This window comes from Triticum aestivum, chromosome 5A (genome assembly GCF_018294505.1).
Source record: "Triticum aestivum cultivar Chinese Spring chromosome 5A, IWGSC CS RefSeq v2.1, whole genome shotgun sequence".
Classification (NCBI taxonomy): domain Eukaryota; kingdom Viridiplantae; phylum Streptophyta; class Magnoliopsida; order Poales; family Poaceae; genus Triticum; species Triticum aestivum.
The window spans coordinates 69,139,268-69,150,106 of NC_057806.1; positions in this window are offsets into that span (position 1 = coordinate 69,139,268).

Genomic DNA, 10,839 nt, shown 5'->3' on the forward strand with positions numbered 1-10,839 from the left:
TCGACGTTAACGGAACCAACCCGAAGAAGCAACACCGGAAAGAAGCAAACAACATAGTAAACAACCACGACATGAACATGGCAGGATGCACAATCAAGTATGATGCATGTCCGGTTTAAGTTTGCATGGCATGGCAAAGTGCACAAACAATCCTACAAATTAAGTGGAGCTCAATATGCATCGGGATGCATATTGACAAAACACCACATCAATTATTTAGTTCTCTCTCGTTTATGTACCCCAACAATATTAAATGTTGATTAACATGGCAAGAGGGTGAAGCAAATGTAAACTACCTATCTAGTCAAGGTTAAATGAGGCCGGAAGCAACGAACAACAATTCCGGAAACTCCTCATATGCATATATTAGGTTTGGTACTGTTCTGCCCTAAACATTATTTTAGAGTTGTTAAACATGCAAGATGAGTGCACCATGTTAAACTAGGCATTTTTCTACCCCAATTACATATAAAGATTATTAAAATCGGAGTTACGGTTATTTAGTTATGAATTAAATCATTTTAACATGGCATAGGAGCAAATTAATGCAAACAACATTTTTTAACATTTCAAACATAGATGAAAGTTGGATATTATTAATCTACACAAAATTCTGAGCAAGTTTCATATGTAAAACATTTTAATCCGATGCACGGTTAGTGAGTTATTAAATGCATGAACTAGGGGGACTATTCTGCAAAACTGGCGATCTCTGGATAAATAGGAAAAACGTTCAGGCAGAAAAAAATATAGAGCTGGGCCGAAACTGGCCGGCCCAACGAGGGAGAGAAAAAAAAGGAGGGGGCGGTGGCCTCACCCAAGTGGGATCGGCCCAGGATTGGAGGGAGAGGCAGGCCGAGGGAGGCCGGCTGGAGCTGGGCCGAAGGCGGGGCGCTGGCCCGCGCAGGGGTGAGGTCAACGGGCAAGGGGAGCGAGCGGCTCCTCTGCTCGCTCCCGAGCGGTCATGGCGGCGGCGCACGACAGGGCCGGCGAGGGTGGAGGTCAGGGACGACGGAACGGGCAGATCAGGCCGGGAACTGGTGGATCCGGCCCTCGGCGGCGGAGGACGGTGTACTAGGCGACTTGAGGCTACATGGCGGGGTTGCCCTGCGAAGAAGAGAGAGAGGACATGAGAGAAAGCACGGGGAGGACGGGAAGAAGGCCAGACGGCGAGGCTCTCGCCTGAGAGATCAGCGGCGGCGACACAGCGGGCCCCGGCGACGAGCTGCGTCATCGAGGGGCTCCTCCCCTCGAGCGGAACCTGAAGCGAGCGCGGTGGCGGGGATCCGGGCCTGCGTGGGTCTCAGATGGGCTCGGCGGGCTGCGGCGAAGTGGGGCGGCGCGCAGGCTGAGGTGGCGGGCGCCGACTGGGTGAGGGCGGCGATGTGATGATGTGGCGGCCTGCTATTGGCCGGAGCAACGTGGCGGGAGGCGGCGGATGCATCCGGCGGCGGAGTGGACATGTCCGGCGGCGCTGAGGAAGGAGTTTTAGGGTTTCAGGGAAAAGATCCGAAAACGAAAATGAAGGGGTCTATTTATAGAGGTAGAGGGAGCTAGGAAGCTCCAAATGAGGTGCGGTTTTTGGCCACGCGATCGTGATCGAACGACCGAGATGATGGAGCAGAGTTAGGTGGGTTTTGGGCCAACATGGAAGGGTGTTGGGCTGCAACACACACGAGGCCTTCTCGGTCCCTCGGTTAACCGTTGGAGTATCAAACGAAGTCCAAATGATACGAAACTTGACAGGCGGTCTACCGGTAGTAAACCAAGGCCGCTTGACAAGTCTCGGTCCAATCCGGAAATGTTTAATCCCCACACAAGAAAGAAAGGTAGAAATGACCACCGGAGGAGAACGGAACACCGGATTGCAAAACGGACAACGGGGAAAATGCTCGGGACATGAGACGAACACGTATGCGAATGGAATGCACATGATGACATGATATGCAATGCATGACATGCAAGCAATGACAAGGCAACACCAGCGAATAACTGAACGACACCTGGCACATCGGTCTCGGGGCATTACAGCTGGACACTATCTTTGTGTTCAAAATCTTCTATGAAGTACTTGGAGGAGGAACCCGCCTTGCAATGTCGAAGACAATCTGCACGCCGGACTCGTCGTCATTGAAGCCTGGTTCAGGGGCTACTGAGGGAGTCCTGGATTAGGGGGTGTCCGGATGGCCGGACTATACCTTCAGCCGGACTCCTGGACTATGAAGATACAAGATTGAAGACTTCATCCCGTGTCCGGAAGGGACTTTCCTTGGCGTGGAAGGCAAGCTTGGCGATACGGATATTCAGATCTCCTACCATTGTAACCGACTTTGTGTAACCCTAACCCTCTCCGGTGTCTATATAAACCGGAGGGTTTTAGTCCGTAGGACAACATACACAACAACAATCATACCATAGGCTAGCTTCTAGGGTTTAGCCTCTCTGATCTCGTGGTAGATCTACTCTTGTACTACCCATATCATCAATATTAATCAAGCAGGACGTAGGGTTTTACCTCCATCAAGAGGGCCTAAACCTGGGTAAAACTTCGTGTCCCTTGCCTCCTGTTACCATCCGGCCTAGACGCACAATTCAGGACCCCCTACCCGAGATCTGCCGGTTTTGACACCAACACCATGCAACTTTCCATCATTCCGTTCATCATGACACATTCATCATTGTCATATTGCTTAGCATGATCATGTAGTTGACATAGTATTTGTGGCAAAGCCACCGTTCATAATTCTTTCATACATGTCACTCTTGGTTCATTGCATGTCCCGGTACACCGCCGGAGGCATTCACATAGAGTCATCTTTGTTCTAGTATCGAGTTGTAAATAAATAGAAGTGTGATGATCATCATTATTAGAGCATTGTCCCAAGTGAGGAATCTAAAAAAATGCCATAAAAAGAGAAGGCCCAAAAAAGAGAAAGGCCATAAAAAAGAGAAGGCCAAAAAAATGAGAGAAAAAGAGAGAAGGGACAATGTTACTATCCTTTTACCACACTTGTGCTTCAAAGTAGCACCATGATCTTCATACTAGAGAGTCTCTCATGTTATCACTTTCATATACTAGTGGGAATTTTTCATTATAAAACTTGGCTTGTATATTCCAACAATGGGCCTCCTCAAGTGCCCTAGGTCTTCGTGAGCAAGCAAGTTGGATGCACACCCACTAGTTTCTTTTGTTGAGCTTTCATACATTTATAGCTCTAGTGCATCCGTTGCATGGCAATCCCTACTCCTTGCATTAACCTCAATAGGTGGGCATCTCCATAGCCCATTGATTAGCCTCGTTGATGTGAGACTTTCTCCTTTTTTGTCTTCTCCACATAACCCCCCTTCATTATATTCTATTCCACCCATAGTGCTATGTCCATGGCTCGCGCTCATATATTGCGTGAAAGTTTATAGGTTTGAGATTACTAAAGTATGAAACAATTTCTTGGCTTGTCATCGGGGTTGTGCATGATGATAGCATTCTTGTGTGATGAAAATGAAACATTACTAAACTATATGATTTTGTAGGGATGAACTTTCTTTGGCCATGTTATTTTGAGAAGACATAATTGCTTAGTTAGTATGCTTGAAGTATTATCATTTTTATGACAATATGAACTTTTGTCTTCAATCTTTCGGATCTGAATATTCATACCACAATTAAGAAGAATTACATTAAAATTATGCCAAGTAGCACTCCGCATCAAAAATTCTATTTTTATCATTTACCTACTCGAGGACTAGCATGAATTAAGCTTGGGGATGCTTGATACGTCTCCAGCGTATCTATAATTTTTTATTGCTCCATGCTATATTATCTACTGTTTTAGACATTATTGGGCTTTATTTTCCACTTTTATATTATTTTTGGGACTAACCTATTAACCGGAGGCCCAGCCCAGAATTGCTGTTTTTTTGCCTGTTTTAGGGTTTCGAAGAAAAGGAATATCAAACGGAGTCCGGACGGAATGAAACCTTCGGAAACGTGATTTTCTCATCAGATAAGATCCAAGAGACTTGGACCCTCCGTCAAGAAAGCCACGAGGTGCTCACGAGGGTAGGGGTGCCCCCCCTAGGACACGCCCCCCTGCCTCGTGGGCCCCTCGAAGCTCCACCGACATACTTCTTCCTCCTATATATATCCACGTACCCCCAAACGATCGGGGACGGAGCCAGAAACCTAATTCCACCGCCCCAACTTTCTTTATCCATGAGATCCCATCTTGGGGCCTGTTCCGAAGCTCCGCCGGAGGAGGCATCGATCATGGAGGGCTTCTACATCATCATCCAAGCCCCTCCGATGAAGTGTGAGTAGTTTACTTCAGACCTACGGGTCCATAGCTAGTAGGTAGATGGCTTCTTCTCTCTTTTTGGATCTCAATACAATGTTCTCCCCCTCTCTCATGGAGATCTATTCGAAGTAATCTTCTTTTTGCGGTGTGTTTGTTGAGACCGATGAACTGTGGGTTTATGATCAATTCTATCTATGAATAATATTTGAATCTTCTCTGAATTCTTTTATGTATGATTGGTTATCTTTGCAAGTCTCTTCGAATTATCAGTTTGGTTTGGCCTACTAGATTGGTTGTTCTTGCCATGGGAGAAGTGCTTAGCTTTGGGTTCAGTCTTGCGGTGTCCTTTCCCAGTGACAGAAGGGGAGGCAAGGCATGTATTGTATTGTTGCCATCGAGGATAACAAGATGGGGTTTTTATCATATTGAATGAAACTATCCCTCTACATCATGTCATCTTGCTTAAGGTGTTACTCTGTTTTTAACTTAATACTCTAGATGCATGCTGGATAGCGATCGATGAGTGGAGTAATAGTAGTAGATGCAGAATCGTTTCGGTCTACTTGTCTCGGACATGATGCCTATATACATGATCATACCTAGATATTCTCATAACTATGCTCAAGTCTCTCAATTGCTCAACAGTAATTTGTTCACCCACCGTAGAATACTTATGCTCTTGAGAGAAGCCACTAGTGAAACCTATGGCCCCCGGGTCTCTTTCTCATCATATCAATATCCATCACTTTACTATTGCTTTGCTTTTACTTTGCTTTTACTTTATTTACTTTGCATCTCTATACCAAAAATACCAAAAAATATTATTTATTATCTCTATCAGATCTCACTTTCGTAATTGACCGTGAAGGGATTGACAACCCCTAAGCGCATTGGTTGCATTGAGCTATTGTTTTTGTGTAGGTACGAGGGACTCGAGCGTAGCCTCCTACTGGATTGATACCTTGGTTCACAAAAATTGAGGGAAATACTTAAGCTACTTTGCTGCATCATCCCTTCCTCTTCGGGGAAATCCAACACAGTGCTCAAGAGGTAGCATCAAGTAATCCACTCCTGGATTAGTTTGGTACCTCCCTGCTAAACTGATAGCAAGGCACACGTCAGGTCTGGTACACAGCATTGCATACATGATAGAGCCTATGGCTGAAGCATAGGGAACACCTTTCATTTTCTCTCTATCTTCTGCAGTAGTTGGGCATTGAGTCTGACTCAACTTCACACCTTGTAATATAGGCAAGAACCCTTTCTTTGCCTGGTCCATTTTGAACTTCTTCAAAACTTTATCAAGGTATGTGCTTTGTGAAAGTCCAATTAACCGGCTTGATCTATCTCTATAGATCTTGATGCCCAATATATAAGCAGCTTCACTGAGGCCTTTCATTGAAAAATTCTTATTCAAGTATCCTTTTATGCTATTTAGAAATTCAGTATCATTTCCGATCAACAATATGCCATCTACATATAATTTCAGAAATGCTACGGAGCTCCCACTCACTTTCTTGTAAATACAGGCTTCTCCAAAAGTCTGTATAAAACCATAGGCTTTGATCACACTATCAAAGCATATATTCCAACTCCGAGAGGCTTGCACCAGTCCATAAATGGATCGCTAGAGCTTGCACACTTTGTTAGCACCTTTTGGATCGACAAAACCTTCTGGTTGCATCATATACAACTCTTCTTTAAGATATCCATTAAGGAATGTAGTTTTGACATCCATTTGCCAAATTTCATAATCATAAAATGCGGCAATTGCTAACATGATTCAGACGGACTTAAGCATCGCTATGGGTGAGAAGGTCTCATCGTAGTCAACTCCTTGAACTTGTCGAAAACCTTTTGCAACAAGTCGAGCTTTGTAGACAGTAATACTACCGTCAGCGTCAGTCTTCTTCTTGAAGATCCATTTATTCTCTATGGCATGCCGATCATCGGGCAAGTCAACCAAAGTCCATACTTTGTTCTCATACATGGATCCCATCTCAGATTTCATGGCCTCAAGCCATTTGCGGAATCTAGGCTCATCATCGCTTCCTCATAGTCCGTAGGTTCGTCATGGTCAAGTAACATGACTTCCAGAACAGGATTATCGTACCACTCTGGTGTGGATCTTACTCCGGTGGACCTACGAGGTTCGGTAGTAACTTTATCAGAAGTTTCATGATCATCATCATTAGCTTCCTCACTTACTGGTGTAGGAATCACTGGAACTGATTTCAATGATGAACTACTTTCCAATAAGGGAGAAGGTACAATTACCTCGTCAAGTTCTACTTTCCTCCCACTCACTTCTTTCGAGAGAAATTCCTTCTCTAGAAAGGATCCATTCTTAGCAACGAATATCTTGCCTTCGGATCTGTGATAGAAGGTGTACCCAACAGTCTCTTTGGGTATCCTATGAAGACACATTTCTCCGATTTGGGTTCGAGCTTATCAGGTTGAAGCTTTTTCACATAAGCATCGCAGCCCCAAACTTTAAGAAACGACAACTTGGGTTTCTTGCCAAACCATAGTTCATAAGGTGTCATCTCAACGGATTTAGATGGTGCCCTATTTAACGTGAATGCAGCTATCTCTAAAGCATAACCCCAAAACGATAGCGGTAAATCAGTGAGAGACATCATAGATTGCACCATATCTAATAAAGTGCGGTTACGACGTTTGGACACACCATTACGTTGTGGTGTTCCAGGTGGCGTGAGTTGCGAAACTATTCCGCATTGTTTCAAATGAAGACCAAACTCGTAACTCAAATATTCTCCTCCACGATCAGATCGTAGGAACTTTATTTTCTTGTTATGATGATTTTCCACTTCACTCTAAAATTCTTTGAACTTTTCAAATGTTTCAGACTTATGTTTCATTAAGTAGATAAATCCATATCTGCTCAAATCATCTGTGAAGGTGAGAAAAACACGATATCCGCCGCGAGCTTCAATGTTCATTGGACCACAGACATCAGTATGTATGATTTCCAATAACTCTGTTGCTCGCTCCATTGTTCCGGAGAATGGAGTTCTAGTCATCTTGCCCATGAGTCATAATCAAGTGATTCCAGAAGTCCATTAGAATGGAGTTTCTTCATGCGCTTTACACCAATATGACCTAAACGGAAGTGCCACAAATAATTTGCACTATCATTATCAACTTTGCATCTTTTGGCTTCAATACTATGAACATGTGTATCACTACTATCAAGATTTAGTAAAAAATATACCACTCATCAAGGGTGCATGACCATAAAAGATATTACTCATATAAATAGAACAACCATTATTCTCTGATTTAAATGAATAACCGTCTCGCATCAAACAAGATCCAAATATAATGTTCATGCTCAATGCTGGCACCAAATAACAATTATTTAGGTCTAAAACTAATCCTAAAAGTAGATGTAGAGGTAGCGTGCCGACGGCGATCACATTGACTTTGGAACCATTTCCCACGCGCATCGTCACCTCGTCCTTAGCCAATCTTCGCTTAATCTGTAGCCCCTGTTTCGAGTTGCAAATGTTAGCGACTGAACCAGTATCAAATACCCAGGCACTACTGCAAGCATTAGTAAGGTACACATCAATAACATGTATATCACATATACCTTTCGCTTTGCCATCCTTCTTCTCCGCCAAATACTTGGGGCAGTTCCGCTTCCAGTGACCAGTTCCTTTGCAGTAGAAGCACTTGGTCTCAGGCTTAGGTCCAGACTTGGGTTTCTTCACTTGAGAAACAACTGGCTTGTTGTTCTTCTTGAAGTTCCCCTTCTTCCCTTTACCCTTTTTCTTGAAACTGGTGGTCTTGTTGACCATCAACACTTGATGCTCCTTCTTGATTTCTACCTCCGCAGCCTTTAGCATTGCGAAGAGCTCAGGAATCGTCTTATCCATCCCTTGCATATTATAGTTCATCACAAAGCTCTTGTAGCTTGGTGGTAGTGATTGAAGAACTCTGTCAATGACACTATCATCAGGAAGATTAACTCCCAGTTGAGTCAAGTGGTTGTGGTACCCAGACATTCTGAGTATATGTTCACTGTCAGAACTATTATCCTCCATCTTGCAGTTGTAGAACTTATTGGAGACTTCATATCTCTCAATCCAGACATTTGCTTGAAATATTAACTTCAACTCCTGGAACATCTCATATGCTCCATGACGTTCAAAACGTCGTTGAAGTCCCGGTTCTAAGTCGTAAAGCATGGCACACTAAACTATCGAGTGGTCATCAGCTTTGCTCTGCCAGGTGTTCATAACGTCTGGCGTTGCTCCTGCAGCGGGTTTGTCACCTAGCGGTGCTTACAGGACGTAATTCTTCTGTGCAGCAATGAGGATAATCCTCATGTTACGGACCCAGTCGGTGTAGTTGCTACCATCATCTTTCAACTTTGCTTTCTCTAGGAACGCATTAAAATTCAACGGAACAACAGCACGGGCCATCTATCTACAACAATATAGACATGCAAAATACTATGAGGTACTAAGTTCATGATAAATTAAAGTTCAATTACTTAAGAACTCCCACTTAGATCGACATGTCTCTAATCATCTAAGTGATCACATGATCCATATCAACTAAACCATGTCCGATCATCACGTGAGATGGAGTAGTTTTCAATGGTGAACATCACTATGTTGATCATATCTACTATATGATTCACGCTCGACCTTTCAGTGTCATTGTTCCGAGGCCATATCTGCATATGCTAGGCTCGTCAAGTTTAACCCGAGTATTCCGCATGTGCAAAACTGGCTCGCACCCATTGTATGTGAACGTAGAGCTTATCACGCCCGATCATCACGTGGTGTCTCGGCACGACGAACTGTAGCAACTATGCATACTCAGGGAGAACACTTATACCTTGAAATTTAGTGAGAGATCATCTTATAATGCTACCGTCAACTAAGCAAAATAAGATGCATAAAGAATAAACATCACATGCAATCAATATAAGTGATATGATATGGTCATCATCATCTTGTGCCTTTGATCTCCATCTCCAAGGCACCGTCATGACCACCATCGTCACCAGCTTGACACCTTGATCTCCATCAAAGCATCGTTGTCATCTCGCCAACTATTGCTTCTACAACTATCGCTACCGCTTAGTGATAAAGTAAAGCAATTACATGGCGATTGCATTTCATACAATAAAGCGACAACCATATGGCTCCTGCCAGTTGCCGATAACTGTGTTACAAAACATGATCATCTCATACAATAAAATTTAGCATCATGTCTTGACCATATCACATCACAACAAAACAAGTTAGACGTCCTCTATTTTATTGTTGCAAGTTTTACGTGGCTAGTACGGGCTGAGCAAGAACCCTTCTTACCTACGCATCAAAAACCACAACACGGTATAGTGATTGCTTTTTGATCTTTAGAAAAAACCCCGTTCATTGAATCCGATTCAACTAAAGTTGGAGAAACTGACACATCCACCTGTGTGCGAAGCACGTCGGTAGAACCAGTCTCGTGTAAGCGTACGCGTAATGTCGGTCTGGGCCTCTTCATCCAACAATACCGCCGAATCAAGAATCAACTAGTGACGGCAAGCAATATGTATATACCCACGCCAACAACTCCTTTGTGTTCCACTCGTGCATATAACATCTACGCATAAACCTGGCTCGGATGGCACTGTTGGGGAACGCAGTAATTTCAAAAAAATTCCTACGCACACGCAAGATCATGGTGATGCATAGCAATGAGAGGGAAGAGTGTTGTCTACGTACCCTCGTAGACCATAAGCGGAAGCGTTATGACAACGCGGTTGATGTAGTTGTACGTCTTCACGATCGATCGATCCTAGCACCGAAGGTACGACACCTCCACGATCTACACATGTTCGGCTCGGTGACATCCCGTGAACTCACGATCCAGTAGAGTGTCGGGGGAGAGCTTCGTCAGCACGACAGCGTGATGATGGTGATAATGATGCTACCGGAACAGGGCTTCGACTAAGCACCGCTACGATATGACCGAGATGGATTATGGTGGAGGGGACACCGCACACGGCTAAAAGAACAATGATCAACTTGTGTGTCTATTGTTGGAGAATGTAGTAGTTTCAAAAAAATTCCTACGCACATGCAAGATCATGGTGATGCATAGCAATGAGAGGGGAGAGTGTTGTCCATGTACCCTCATAGACCGAAAGCGAAAGCGTTAGCACAACGCGGTTGATGTAGTCGTACATCTTTACGATCCGACTGATCAAGTACCGAACGCACGGCACCTCCGAGTTCTGCACACGTTCAACTCGATGATGTCCCTCGAACTCCGATCCAGCCGAGTGTTGAGGGAGAGTTTCCTCAGCACGACGGCGTGGTGACGATGATGATGTTCTACTGACGCAGGGCTTCGCCTAAGCACCGCTACGATATGATTGAGGTGGATTATGGTGGAGGGGGCACCGCACACGGCTAAGAGATCAAGAGATCAATTGTTGTGTCTATGGGGTGCCCCTGGCCACGTATATAAAGGAGTGGAGGAGGGGAGGGGCCGGCCCTCTCTATGGCGCGCC